The sequence below is a fragment of the Callorhinus ursinus genome, unplaced genomic scaffold, assembly GCF_003265705.2.
Source record: "Callorhinus ursinus isolate GAN/ISIS: 27379988/994484 unplaced genomic scaffold, GSC_fseal_2.0 scaffold44, whole genome shotgun sequence".
NCBI lineage: Eukaryota > Metazoa > Chordata > Mammalia > Carnivora > Otariidae > Callorhinus > Callorhinus ursinus.
In genome coordinates, this window is record NW_027397106.1 from 4,562,252 (window position 1) to 4,576,837 (window position 14,586).

General features: G+C 36.3%; 1 pseudogene; it reads right to left on the bottom strand.

The window, feature by feature from the left end:
- Window positions 1-11,104: 11,104 nt before the first annotated feature.
- On the bottom strand, window positions 11,105-14,328 carry LOC141370745 (E3 SUMO-protein ligase KIAA1586-like; annotated as a pseudogene).
- Between the last annotated feature and the right edge of the window lie 258 nt (window positions 14,329-14,586).

Below are 14,586 nucleotides of genomic sequence, written 5' to 3' on the forward strand. Positions count from 1 at the left end.
TTAGTGACTTTGTTCTAATCCTAGCTTGCTTTCCTTATGACTAAAGTATTAAGGTCCAAATCCTGTACTTTTGTATTCTCAGGGGCTCACACAGTACATAAACAATTTATAGAAAGTCTGTTCTTCATTAGAATAGGAATACTGATACACACATAATAAAGTTAGTATGATCAGTCTGATTGATTCAGAGTATTTTGTGTTTTGGCAGATAGTCTTAAAATAGGAATTGGTAATTTTTCTGCAATATCCCAAACGTACATTAAGATAATTGTACACATAACTGAGAATCTGTTGTTTGCTAATAGTGATGTCCAGATCTTCTCAATAAATAGCTAGAACATTTTAAAAAGTTTTTTCTGCCTTTAAGAATGAAGTTAATTGTGAAAGGGCAGGTATGTTGGGGAGCAGGGAGGCGGAACCAGAAGCAAATATCTCTTAAATTAAGCAGTACCACTATCTCTTTCACAGGATAAAGGTGGGAGAAGGTAAAGAGGGCCAGAATCTGGTAATTTAAGGTGACAGGCACTAATAAAAAGTGTCTTTGAATTTAAAAGCTACAGCAAGAGAGAACATAATTAAATTACACAAGGACAAAGAAGGGTAGAGAAAGTCTAAAGGGTGTTCTCAGGTCAGCCTTCCACTACAGCTGAGTACTGTTCTCACAGAGTTCCCTAGAGAGTCTTCTACCATCAAGTGACATTTGAGGTATTAAACATGTGAGATAGGATTGGACACCTTGAGCATATGATCCTTAAGGGGTTGACAGTGCATACTTCCTGCTGAACTAGTTTCTTATCCTAGAGTCTGATCCCTGAGCTCAGATGTTCTCCTGTTTTCCAGTACTCTACAAACTTCTATCATTTTGTTACTAAAAGAAAGAGGAAGAACCAACAGATCAGCTTCTGCTGTGGGGTATGCAAGTTACCTCCAGAAAATTAAGTCTATAGGAGGAAGGACTGGGTGAAATGGAAAAGGAATCTAATATTTACTCAGTGTATTATATGCTAAGCAGAGTACTAGGTGTCATTTAATTTAATCTTCATGACAACACTGTCACCCAAGTATTATTATTGCCAAGGTAGAAGCTGAGATTTAGAGAAGCTAAGAAACTTGCCCCTTGACTCCTATTAAGATGTCAGAGATGAAATGCAAATGAATTCTGACTCCAAAGCCTATGCTCCAGCAGCAGAGCAAGGAATTACTCCTAGCTAAGTGTTAATGCATGGGTGTTTCCCTCCCTCTTAATAATGCATCATCTCCCTGGTTCTGTAACATTTCTACAACAGAGTAACTTTTTACTGAAACAATTTAACATCCTGCAAACTAAGAATTTGACAAAAACCCAAAGGTTTATGAAGTTCAGGAATTTTAGTATACACGTATTTAAAATCCTAAAAGATTGAAAGGAAGTATACTAATCTGCCAACAATAAGTTTTTTAAAAAGGAAAATCACTTCCTCCTTCATTTATTGGAAATTGCTTGGAAGCAGAAGTCAGGAAATCCCCTTCCTTGATTTGTGGTATTCATGGTTGTTATTCCCAAAGAACAGAATTTATTCTGTTTTATCCTCTGAAAATTTCAATATTTTTTTCATTCTTCATTAATAGAACATAGTTTTGGTTGCTTTAACGATTTCTTCATGTCAAGAGTTTATTTTACTCCCTCTTCTACATTCTGAGAAAATGAAGCTATAAGCAAACAAAGGATGCCTAATTACTTCTTATACATTAAAAAATGTATATTCCAGGGGCACCTGGCTGGCTTAGTCTGCAGAGCATGTGACTCTTGAGCTTGGGGTTTTGAGTTTAAGCCCCACGTTGGGTATAGAGATTACTTAAAAAAAATGTATATTCCCTACAATGATAAGTTACTATCCTAGGAATTACTTATGGGAAAATACCTTTAATACACATACACATTTCTGGTTTGAGTAATAGTTGGGAAGAATGCAAATTGTTCACAGGTATAGGATTCAGCCTTTTTCCATAATACCCAAGAATAACTTCAGAATACTTTTTATAAAAGTAAATAAATTATTTTCATTACTGAACGATTGTTGTTGACATATAGTTCAATGGAATAGAATAGAATGTCCAAAAATAGATCAACACAGGGCACCTGGCTGACTCAGTCAGTACAGCATGCAACACTTGGTCTCAGGGTTGTGAGTTCAAGCCCCACATTGGGTGTAGAGCCTCCTTAAAAAAATTAAAAAAGAGGGTGCCTGGGTGGCTCAGTCATTAAGCGTCTGCATTCAGCTCAGTTCATGATCCCAGGGTCCTGGGATCAAGTCCCACATCAGGCTCCCTGCTCAGAGGGAAGCCTGCTTCTCCCTCTTCCACTCCCCCTTCTTGTGTTCCCTCTCTCGCAGTGTCTGTCTCTATCAAATAAATAAATAAAAATCTAAAAAAAAAATTAAAAATTAAAAAAGAAATGAAATAAAATAGACCAACAAAAATATATTCATTTAATATACAAATGAATTACAAAAGTAATTTAATGGGGGACAGATAGCCTTTTCAATAAATGGTGCTAGAACAACTCCTTAGTTATTAGGGAAATGCAAATTAACCACAATGAGATATCACAGCACCCATTAGAATGGCTAATGCTTAAAAGACCAACAATACTAAGTACAGTGGAGAATGGGGAGCAACTAGAACTCTTATATATCGCTGGTAGGAATATTTTGTACACTCACTTTGTAAAACTCTGGCAATTTTTTAAAGTTAAATGCATGTTACAGTGTAATCCCACTCCTAAATATTTACTCCAGAGAAATGAAAACAGATGTCCATATTAAGACTGGTTATGTAAATGTTCACAGCAGCTTTGTTAATAATAGTCCCAAACTATTATTATTAAAACTGCTCAAATGTCCATCAACTGGTAAATTGATAAATTATGATATGTCCACATAATGGAATGTACTACTTACAACCGAAAAGGAATGAACTATTGTTACATAAAACAACCTGGATAATCTCAAAAGCATTATACTAAGTGAAAGAAGCCACAGCCAGACACAAGACTACAAACATTTATATGAAATTCTAGTGAAGTCAAAATTGTGATGACAAAAAGCAGATCAGTGGTTGTCTGGGGCAGGAGTGAGAGATTAGGGGAGGAGATTGATGAAAAAGGAGCACAAGTGAAAATTTGGGGGTGACAGAAATATTGTATATCTGAATTGTCCTGATGGTTACACTGCTGTACACATTTGTCAAAAACATATGAAACTGTATACTTAAAAACTGATGAATCTTATAGTATGTAAAGCATACCTCAATAAAGCTTATTTTTTTATGAAGCTTATTTTTTTAAAATGGTCCTTTTCCTTTGTGAGAATCAGAGATTCAGAATAGACATATTTCTGATCATGTGACATTATTAAAGATTCAATAATATCCTTTCCTTACAGTTTTTAAGATAAAGAAGGGAACGCTATTTTTTGAACTAGATTTTCTTTGAGGCAAAAGTATCTGATAAATGCATTACATATATGTTATATATATATAATATAATACATAGTAAATATGCAATTCTAAAAGAATTTAGATAAGAATCACAAAGCTTCTCAAATTAAATTTTCATCCCTCTATTACGATTTAAAAAAATAGGGGCACCTGGGTGGCTCAGTCGGTTAAGCGTCCGACTCTTGGTTTCAGCTCAGGTCTTGATCTCAGGGTCATGAATTCAAGCCCTGTGTTGGGCTCCACACTGGGCATAGAACCTACTTTAAAACAAATTTTTTTTAAATACACAGAGTTTAATTTTTTCATTTTCATACAGCAATCAAAATGATTCCTTATGGGCCTACCCAAAAAGGCAAATTTACCTAATAGTTTAAAATAAATATATAACGCTTTCAAGTTAAACTATAGTGTATTTTTGTGGTCACAAACTCTTTCTTACCTTGCTTTTTAGATGTTTTCCCCTGATTTTTCTCTATACCTAACTTAAAATAATAGTCATGGTTAGAAGATAATCTATAATATAATAAAACCCCTGTTGTTTTTTGCTCTATATATTCTCCTAAGGCAATCTCATCCTTTCCAGGGTCCTTTGTTACCATTTTTATGCTGATGATTTTGACATATAGCTCAGAGGCAAATCCAAAGTTTTCTGAGGACTGAAGCTTATACAATTAGGGAGACCTTCTTAAAAAAATTAATATAGCTTGGGTCACCTGGGTAGCTCAGTCGTTAAGCATCTGCCTTCCACTCAGGTCATGATCGATTCCGGCATTGAGCCCCATATGGAGCCCCACATCTGGCTCCCTGCTCAGCGGGAAGCCTGCTTCTCCCTCTCCCACTCCCCCTGCTTGTGTTCCCTCTCTCGCTGTCTCTCTGTCAAATAAATAAATAAAATTTTTAAAGAAAAAAAGAAAATTAATATAGCTCTTCAAATACAAAATTTTTAGGGTCTGTCTCAGGACCTTTTTTTTTTAAGATTTTATTTATTTATTTGATAGAGCATGAGAGAGCATAAGCAGGGGGAGCTGCAGAGGGAGAGGGACAAGCAGACTCCCTGCTTCAATGTGGGGCTCGATTCCAGGACGCTGGCATCAAAACCTGACCTGAAAGTAGATGCTTAATCCACTGAACCACCCAGGTGCCCCCAAAATTAATGTTTTTTTTAAAGATTTTATTTATTTATTTGTCAGAGGGAGCAAGCACAAGCAGGGGGAGTGGCAGGCAGAGGGAGAAGCAGGCTCCTTGCTGAGCAGGGAGCCCGATTCGGGACTCGATTCCAAGACCCTGGGATCATCACCTGAGTCAAAGGCAGACACTTAACTGACTGAGCCACTCAGGCATCCCTTGTCTCACGGCCTTGAAAAGGACATTCACAAGATAGGCCTGAAGGTTAACTTCATCAGCTTCACAGCAAATTACCTCTGCTATAGCTATATATTAAACCCAGATATTTCTTTTTTTTTTTAAGATGTACTTATTTATTTGAGAGCGAGCATGTGCGCACATGCATGCATGAGTGGGGGGAGGGGCAGAAGGAGAGGGAGAGAGAGAGAATCTCAAGCAGACTCCTCACTGAGCATGGAGCCTGATGCAGGGCTTGATCTCACAACACTGAGATCATGACCTGAGCCAAAATCAAGAGTTGGACACTCAACCAACTGAGCCACCCAGGTGGGCCTCCCAACCGCCCGCCCCAGCCGCCAGATATTTCTTTTAGTGACTGTAGAACTATCCTCCATCTGCCCACTGGATATCTCTACTTTTAAGTCCCCCTTAAAACTAATAGGCCCACAGTTGAACTTGGTGTCTCTCCTTCCTACTCCCACCACTATCCCCAGGAAGTTGCTAGTTTTCCTACATTCTCCAGATTAGGAAATAGCATCATCCAGTTGCAGAAGTTACCTCCATATCAAAAGAGACCATGAAGTCTTGACAATTCATCTTCCAAAGACTTTCACCTCTCTCTAGTTCATCTACTTCTCTCCAACTCCAGTCCTACTCTAGTTCAGGCCATCAACTTCTCTCACCCAATTATTCCAATTATTCCAACAGCCACCTAATGGGTTGCCTGGTCTCCAGTTTTACCACCTTCCAAACTATTCATATTGCAACCAAAGTTATCTCTGTAGAATACACACTTGATCACATCATTCCCTAACTCAAGTACTTTACTGTACAAACTTCAAGATGCATAAGACATTACTTGGCAGTATTGTTAAAAGATACAGATTTGGGGACTTTACCCCAGTGATTTTGATTCAATAGGTCTGGGGTAGAATATGGGAATGGTCATTTTTAACAAGATTTCTATATGATTCTGATGTAGGTAATCCATACTTTAAGGTACAATGTTTAACGGTTCCCCAGTTGTCCTACAGTAGAATTCAAACTCCTTAATATGCCTTCCAATGTCTTGTAAAATTTGGCCCCCGCTTACCTTTCTAGCTTCATCAGCGACTACCACCTCTTATACCCTTGGCTTAAAGTATACTGAACCCCCCACTTTTTAAAGTAAGCATAGCCCTACCATGCATTTTTTCCCCCTTTGATCCTACCCTATTCATCTATCTCTTCCAGCTAACCAACCACACAAATACACTCTTCTTCCTTGCTAATTCCTATTTACTATTCAGGTTAGACATGAATTCCTCTAGAAGATTTCTGATTTCCAAGTCTGAGTTAAGTACCCCTTCTAAGATCTACCATAGTCTCCTGTATTTTCCTCTATCATAGTACTTATCTAAAGCATTCTACTAACTTACTTATTTGTCCCACTAAATCACTATCTTGTTCTCCAGTGAATACCCCAGTGCTTGGCACTGTACCTGGCATATATTAATTGAATAACAAAATGAATGACTTTTACTTAGAAGTATGAATTAAGGGAAAGATAATGAAAAACTGTATTTATGTAGCATAAAATATGTATATCAATGAACAAGTACCAGGAGAGACTATAGAAAAATAACCACACAGTAAATGAACAAGGAGGAAAATGAACAAAGGATTTGAATAAGTAATTCAAACAAAGAAATCCAAATGGCCAATAAACATCAAAAAAAGATATTTATTCTCATTTTCAATTAAACAAATGCAAATTAAAACGATATTTTCATTCCATGCCTATCAAACTTATGAATATTTAACTCTGATAATACCAACTTTTGGCAAAGATGTAGAGAAATGAGATCTCACACTGTAGATAAAAGGGTAAACTGGAGGTATGTACATAGAAACTCCAGCATACAAATATAAGAATGTCTTTTTAACATTGTTTATAATAGTGAAAAAATGGAAATAATCTAAATATCCATCAGCAGTGGCAGATGTGTCAATAGAACACTTCAAAGCATGAACTAGAGTCACACATATGAATATGGATAGTCCTCCACAATAAAGAATAAAGCATTACAAGATCTATCTGAGGAAAACCTCAAAACTCTGATAATCGAAATCAAAGAACTAAAATGGAAAAATACTGCATGTTCACAGATAAGAAGAGTCACTATTGTCAAGATGTCAGTTCTTTCCAAACTGATCTATAGATTCAATGCAATCCCAATAAAAATCCCAGCAAGTTATTTTGTGGATATATATAAACTGATTCTAAAGTTTATATGGAGAAGCAAAAGATCACAAATAGCCAACACAATATTGAAAAAGCTGAACAAATTTGGAGAATAGACACTAACTTCAAGACTTACTATAGAGCTACAGTAATCAAGACAGTGTCGTATTGATGAAAAACAGACAGATTGATCAATGGAAACTGAAATAGACTCACATAAATATGGTTAACTGAACTTTGACAAAGGAGAAAAGGCACTACAATGGGCAAAGATAGTCTTTTCAACCAATGGTGCTGGAACAACTGAACATTCACAATGAAAATACTCTAGACACAGACATTATACACTTCACAAAAATTAACTGAAAATGGATCATAAACCTAAGTGTAAAATGTAAAACTATAAAACTCCAAGAAGATAACATAGGAGAAAACCTAGATGACCTTGGGAATGGCAATGATGTTTTAGACACAACACCAAAAGCACTATCCATGAAAGAAATATGGATAATCTGAACTTCAATAAAATTAAAAACTTCTGCTATGTGAAAGACAATGTCAAGAAAATGAGAAGATTACAGACTGGGAGAAGGTATTTGCAAAAGACACAGCCAATAAAGGAGTATTATCCAAAATATTAAAAAAACTCTTAAAACTCCACGGTAAGAAAACAATCTAATTACAAAATGGCCCAAAGACCTGAACAGGCCTCTCACCAAAGATACACAAATGCTGAATAAGCATATGACAAGATGTTCCACATCATATGTCAGAAGGGAAATGGAAATTAAAACAATGAGATACCACTACATCCTTATTAGAATGGACAAAATCTGGGACAATGACAATACCAAATGCTGATGAGGATGTGGAGCAATAGGAACTCTCATTCTTTGCTGGTGGGACTAAAAAATGGTACAGCCATTTTTAAAAGTAGTTTGGCAGTTTCTTACAAAATTTTGAACCTATGAAAAGACATGAAGGAAATTTAAATGCATATTACTGAGTACAAGAAGCCAATCTGAAAAGGCTACATATTATATGATCCCAAGTACATGATATTCTTAGAAAAAGGCAAAACTATGGACACAGCAAAAAGATCAGTGGTTGGGGGCACCTGGGTGGCTCACTTGGTTAAGCAACTGACTCTTGATTTCGGCTCAGGTCACGATCGCAGGGCTGTGCATTGGACTGAGCCCCACATCAGGCTCTGCACTCAGCAGGAAGTCTGCTCAAGATTCTCTCTTTCCCTCTCCTGTTGTCCCCCGCCCCCTGCCCAACCTCTCTCTCTCAAATAAATAAATAAATCTTTAAAAAAAGAAAAACAAAGATCAGTGGTTGCCAGGGTTGAAGTGGAAGGAGGAATGAATAGGTGGAGCACAGAGGATTTTTAGGGCAGTGAAAATACTCTGAATGATGCTATAGTGATGGATATATGCCACTGTACATTGGTATAAACTAAAAATAAGCAACACCAAAAGTGAACCCTAGTGTAAACTATGGACTTTGGATGATCATGACATGTTAACTTAAGTTCATCCTTGGTAAAAAATGAAAAAAAAATACCATTCTATTCACCTGAAAGTAACGTAACATTATGTGTCAACTATACTCAAATTTAAAAAAAATGTTTTTTGGTTTTTTTTTTTTGAAGATTTTATTTATTTATTTGACAGAGAAAGACACAGCGAGAGAGGGAACACAAGCAGGGGGAGTGGGAGAGGGAGAGGCAGGCTCCCCGCTGAACAGGGAACCCGATGTGGGGCTCAATCCCAGAACCCTGGGATCATGACCTGAGCCGAAGGCAGACACTTAACGACTTAGCCATCCAGGCACCCCCCAAAAAATGTTTTTAATGTACCATTCTGGTGGGGGATTTTAATAGGGCAGGCTGTACCTATATGGGGGCAAGGAGTATATGAGAAATTTCTGTACCATCCTCTTAATTTTGCTCTGAACTAAAAACTGCTCTTAAAAAAAATCTTATAAGGGCTTTAACACAATTGGAGAAGGGGAAGCATTTTATTTTTTTTTAAATTTTATTTATTTATTTGAGAGAGAGAGAGAGAGAGAGAGAGAGAATGAGAGATAGAGAGCACGAGAGGGAAGAGGGTCAGAGGGAGAAGCAGACTCCCCACTGAGCAGGGAGCCCGATGCGGGACTCGATCCCGGGACTCCAGGATCATGACCTGAGCCGAAGGCAGTCGCTTAACCAACTGAGCCACCCAGGCGCCTGAAGGGGAAGCATTTTAAAGATTTATTTATTTTAGAGAGACAGAGCATGCATGCAAGAATAAACCAGGGGAGGGGCAGAGGGAAAGAAGCCCAAACAGACTCCTTGCTGAGCGCAGAGCGGTTGAGATCATTATTATGAGCCAAAATCAAGAGTAGGACACTTAACCAACTGAGACACCCAGGTGCCCCAGGGGAAGCATTTTAAATCAATAGCTTTCTAAGAATATCCATTCTTTTTTTTTCTTTTGGATAATTTATTAAAGATTTTATTTATTTATTCATGAGAGACAGAGAGAGAGGCAGAGGGAGAAGCAGGCTCCCAAGGAGCAGGGAGCCTGATGCGGAACTCGATCCCAGGACCCTGGGATCATGACCTGAGCCAAAGACAGACGTTTAACCATCTGAGCCACCCAGGCGCCCTAAGAATATCCATTCTTGCTACCATTTTTTTTAGTTAAGAACTTCCTTTCATAGTGCGGTGTTACCCACTGGACAAAGCAGTTCAAGCTAAAATGATTCAACCTTACCCTCTGAGATGTGACAGTTAGAGGCTCAAGAATGTAAACATCAGAATGGGCACATTTCTCTGAGGCTAAGTTATTTCTCAACTATCCTACTTATTTCTCAAATATACATGCTAATGGAATGTTACATTTTCTTTTCTTTTTTAAAAAGATTTATTTTAGAGAGAGCGTGAAAGAGTGAGTGGGGGGAGGGGCAGAGGAAGAGAATCTTCAAGCAGACACCTCCCACCACCCAAGAGATCATGACCTGAGCTGAAAACAAGAGTCAGATACTTAACTGACTGAGCCACCCAAGTACCCAGGAATGTTACATTTTCTAAATAAAACACCAAAAAAGCTGAAGAAAAAAGAGTGAATTAGTGCCAATGTTGAGAAATCAGGAGTAAAGAAATATAGAACCCAACACAGGAGAAAAGCAAAGTAATGGTGTAACCCTCACTTGATGATCCCAATCTGCTTTTTCCAATAAATTTTATGTAATTAAGTTTGATATGTGATCTACTATTAAGCTACCATTTCTCACCCAGTGCAAATACCATTAAAATAAAACTTCTTTCAGCTTTAGCACTCCTGACTACAATAGTGCTATTTTTTTTTTAACTTTCTGTATAGTTACAGGGATTGTAACATTGTGTGATTCTACATTGTTATCTACAAATTCTGGAGAAAAATTCAAATTATTTCATGTTTTAAAATTTTATTTTGATGGGTGCCTGGGTGGCTCAGATGGCTAAGTGTCTGCCTTTGGCTCAGGTCATGATCCCAGGGTTCTGGGATCAAGTTCCGCATCGGGCTCCCTACTCCTTGGGAGCCTGCTTCTCCCTCTGCCTCTCTCTCCCCACCCCTCTCTCTGTCTCTCATGAATAAATAAATAAAATCTTTAAAAAAATTTTTTATTTTGATGATACAATTTTCCCCTACCAGCTATTCATGGTGAAGTTAATTCTCCAAAAATCCAAGGAGATAGCATTAATAAATCAAAATAATTAAGAAGCTTTGTTTCTGAGGCACCTGGCTGGCTCAGTCAGTAGAGCATGGGACTCTTGATCTCAGGGTTGTGAGTTCCAGCTCCATGTTGGGTGTGGAGACTACTTAAACAAACAAATAAATAAAAGATGCTTTGTTTTTAATAAAGACATAATAAAAGACATAAATTTATTACTCTTTAGTAATATATTCCTAGACAGAGCTTCAAATTTATTAAGTGGAATGTCTTTAAACATATTTGACTTAAATCTTTAACATGAGATTCATGCTTTCTAATACCAATTTAAAATTTTCCAAACCTTTTATAGTACACTTAATTTTTTATTTTCTGAATGTTAGTTGATCTTGACTGCAATGCAATTGAAAATAATGAAAATTCTTCAAGAACATCAATCATTAAAGCAAGGTCTTGCAAGAAATTAATGTTAGCTAATCTCTTTGCTAAACCAGAATAAAAAGAATGAGAAAAATGCAATATAGTGAAGGATATGCCTAATACACAGTGGTGGCAGTTTGTAAACCACATGCTATCCATCTTACCTCAGTATTTGACCAGTTTTAATAATTTCAAGTTCTTTATAGTTTCTAACTCAATTTTAATTGTATTGGATTGGTGATAAAAAGACTAAATTTTATCCAGGATATTTTTAAATGACTGACTTATTTTATTTCAGATATTGAATTGTAATTGATGACTTAGTGCCAAATGATGACTTCAGGAGAATTTTCTAACAAATTTATAGCTTGACTCCAGACTTCCTTCCCACTATTGTACAAATACCATTAGAACAAAATACAATTAAGTTCTCTTTCAAACATTCATTATCAAAGCCACAACCATCTGAAGTAGACAATAACATATCAGAAATACACTCCTTTATGACTGACACCAAGTCTTTTAAAGCAGCAAATATTAGCAGTACAAAACCTGACTCAATTGTGTACTGCAGATAATTCACTAGGTACATTTCTTCAGAAGTGTAGATGCCTAGTCAATTATAACACTTATTTGAAATTCTCTTCTACAATATTGCTAAATATCTTCATATAATTTCTTTTGCAATATGTCCTGTTCTTGTTGCACTGTATTTGGGTATGTAAATAATTACTTATATCTACTCCATTTTTTCCTCTTAATTTTATTGCCTTACTCACTATCAGATAAAGGCCTATTATGTTTTACTAAACTGTAAAGACTATTAAAAACTGCTATGATAGGGGCGCCTGGGTGGCTCAGTCGGTTAAGTGGCTGCCTTTGGCTCAGGTCATGATCTCAGGGTTCTGGGATCGAGCCCCACGTCGGTTTCCCTGCTCAGCAGAGAGCCTGCTTCTCCCTCACCCACTCCCCCTGCTTGTGTTCCCTCTCTTGCTGTGTATGTCAAATAAATAAATAAAATCTTAAAAAAAACTTCTATGATAGTATCAATATCTTTATTACTTAGTTTTACACTAAATTAGAAATTGAGCCAGTTGATTCTAACAAATCTTGGATTTTAGTACAGTCATTAGAAAAATGCTATTCTCTCTCTTTTTTTCTTCTTTCTTTATTTTTTTTTTTGCAGGAAAGTCTGTCTAGTTTTATTAGTACCATTGGGATTACTAAATATGCCCTCTATTTGCTGGATCATGGACATACTTTTCTGCTGTCACTACTAGGTACTGAACTATCAAACCATCCATACATCCTAGTTCACCTTCTTTTATTTCAAACCATTTGTACTGTTCCAAAACAAACACTTGTTTTTCATTCCAACAATCTGGAAGCACAAGGTTATCTATTTCTTCCTTTGATGAACATGACGGTTTCTTTAATGATTGGGTCACTCAACAATTTTGAAATTTTCCATTAGCTTAGGTATCCCACAGTTTTCACTTCTATCATTTTCTGTGTCTATTTTAAACTTCTTCAGATTAAAAAATGTATATATTCTTCAGATTTAAAAAAATAAGTCACTCTGTTACCTTGGCATTTTAGGGATCAGAATCTGAAAAATAATTTTGTTATGTTACTAAAATTCAGAATACAACTTGGGAATTAATACCAAATTTTTGTTAATAATTTTAATGTGCCTGGGACACCTGGGTGGCTCAGTCAGTTAAGCGTCTGCCTTTAGCTCAGGTCATGATCCCAGGGTCCTGGGTTTGAGCCCTGCATCGGGCTCCCTGCTCAGTGGAGAGCCTGCTTCTCCCTCCCCCTCGGGCACTCCCCCTTCTTGTACTCTCTCTCTCTGCGTCAAATAAGTGAATAAAATCTTTAAAAAATAATAATTTTAATATACCTTTGGAAAAAGCATAAATTTCACTTTTTAAGTAGAAAAAATATTTACTACATTGTAATTAGCTAAACCAGTATTTTTTTACTCTGCTTATTATTGGAGAGCTGGGTAAAAATAAGTCATAGATGATTTGCCTGGCTTTTGGTTTTAAATATTTTAATGTGAATTTCTAAGAATATGCTAATATTTAGTTTCATCTTAAAGATTTAGAATGTGCTATTTTACTTTCATTATTTTGAAATAAGAGGTATATAGAAATAGGTATATAATAGGAATAATAGGTATGCAGCAGTGTTTTAATATATTACATATACCTTATATTGCAATAGCTAAGATATGGAAATGTTATATATATTAGCAAACACATAAATATATATGTGTGTGTGTGTGTATATATATATATATACACACACACACAGTCAACATTTTGAATACAATTCAAAATTTCTATGTCTCTTTTATATCAACTACATTTTTCCCCCAAGAATATCTATGCCCAGGGGCACCTGGGTAGCTCAGTCATTAAGCATCTGCCTTCAGCTCAGGTCATGATCCCAGCATCCTGGGATTAAGCCCCACATCAGGCTCCTTGCTCAGCAGGAAGCCTGCTTCTCCCTCTCCCACTCACCCTGCTTGTGTTCCTGCTCTCACTCTCTCTCTGTCAAATAAATAAATAAAATCTTAAAAAAAAAAAGAATGTCTATGCCCAATGTGGGGCTTGAACTCAAGACCTTAAGATCCAGTCGCATACTCTATCAATTGAGCCAGCCAGGCACCCCTCAACTACATTTTTTTAACCTTTGACTCCCTTCACCCATTTCTCTTACTTCTCACCTCTAGAAACCACCAATTTCTTTTCTGTATCTATGAGCTTGTTTTATGTTGTTGTTTTTAAGATTCTGTATAAGAAATCATACTGTATTTGTCATTCTCTGACTTATTTCACTTAGTATAATGAGCTCAAGATTCACCTATGCTGTCTCAAACAGCAAGATTTTATTCTTTTTAATGGCTAAATAATATTCCATTATATAAAATAAATTGTATTTCATATATTCATGATTTCTTTATCCATTAATCCATTGGTGGACACTTAGGTTGTTTCTACATCTTAGCTATTGCAAATAATGCTGCAATAAACATAGAGATCTTTCTGAGTTAGTGTTCTTGTCTTCTTTGGGTACATATGCAGAAGTGGAATTACTGGATCATATGGAGTTCTATTTTTATATATTTTGAAGAACATCATACTGTTTGCCATAGTAGCTGCACCAATTTACATTCCCATCATCAGTGCACAATGGTTCCCTTTTCTCCACATCCTTGTAAACTCTTGTTATTTCCTGTATTTTTGATAATAGCCATTCTAACAGGTGTGAAATGACATCTCATTGTGGTTTTGATTTGCATTTCCTATGATTAATGACATTATCTTTTCAAGCATGTCCTTTTGGAAAAATGTTTATTCAGATCTTCTGCCTATTTTTTATACATTTTTTAAAGATTTTATTTATTTGAG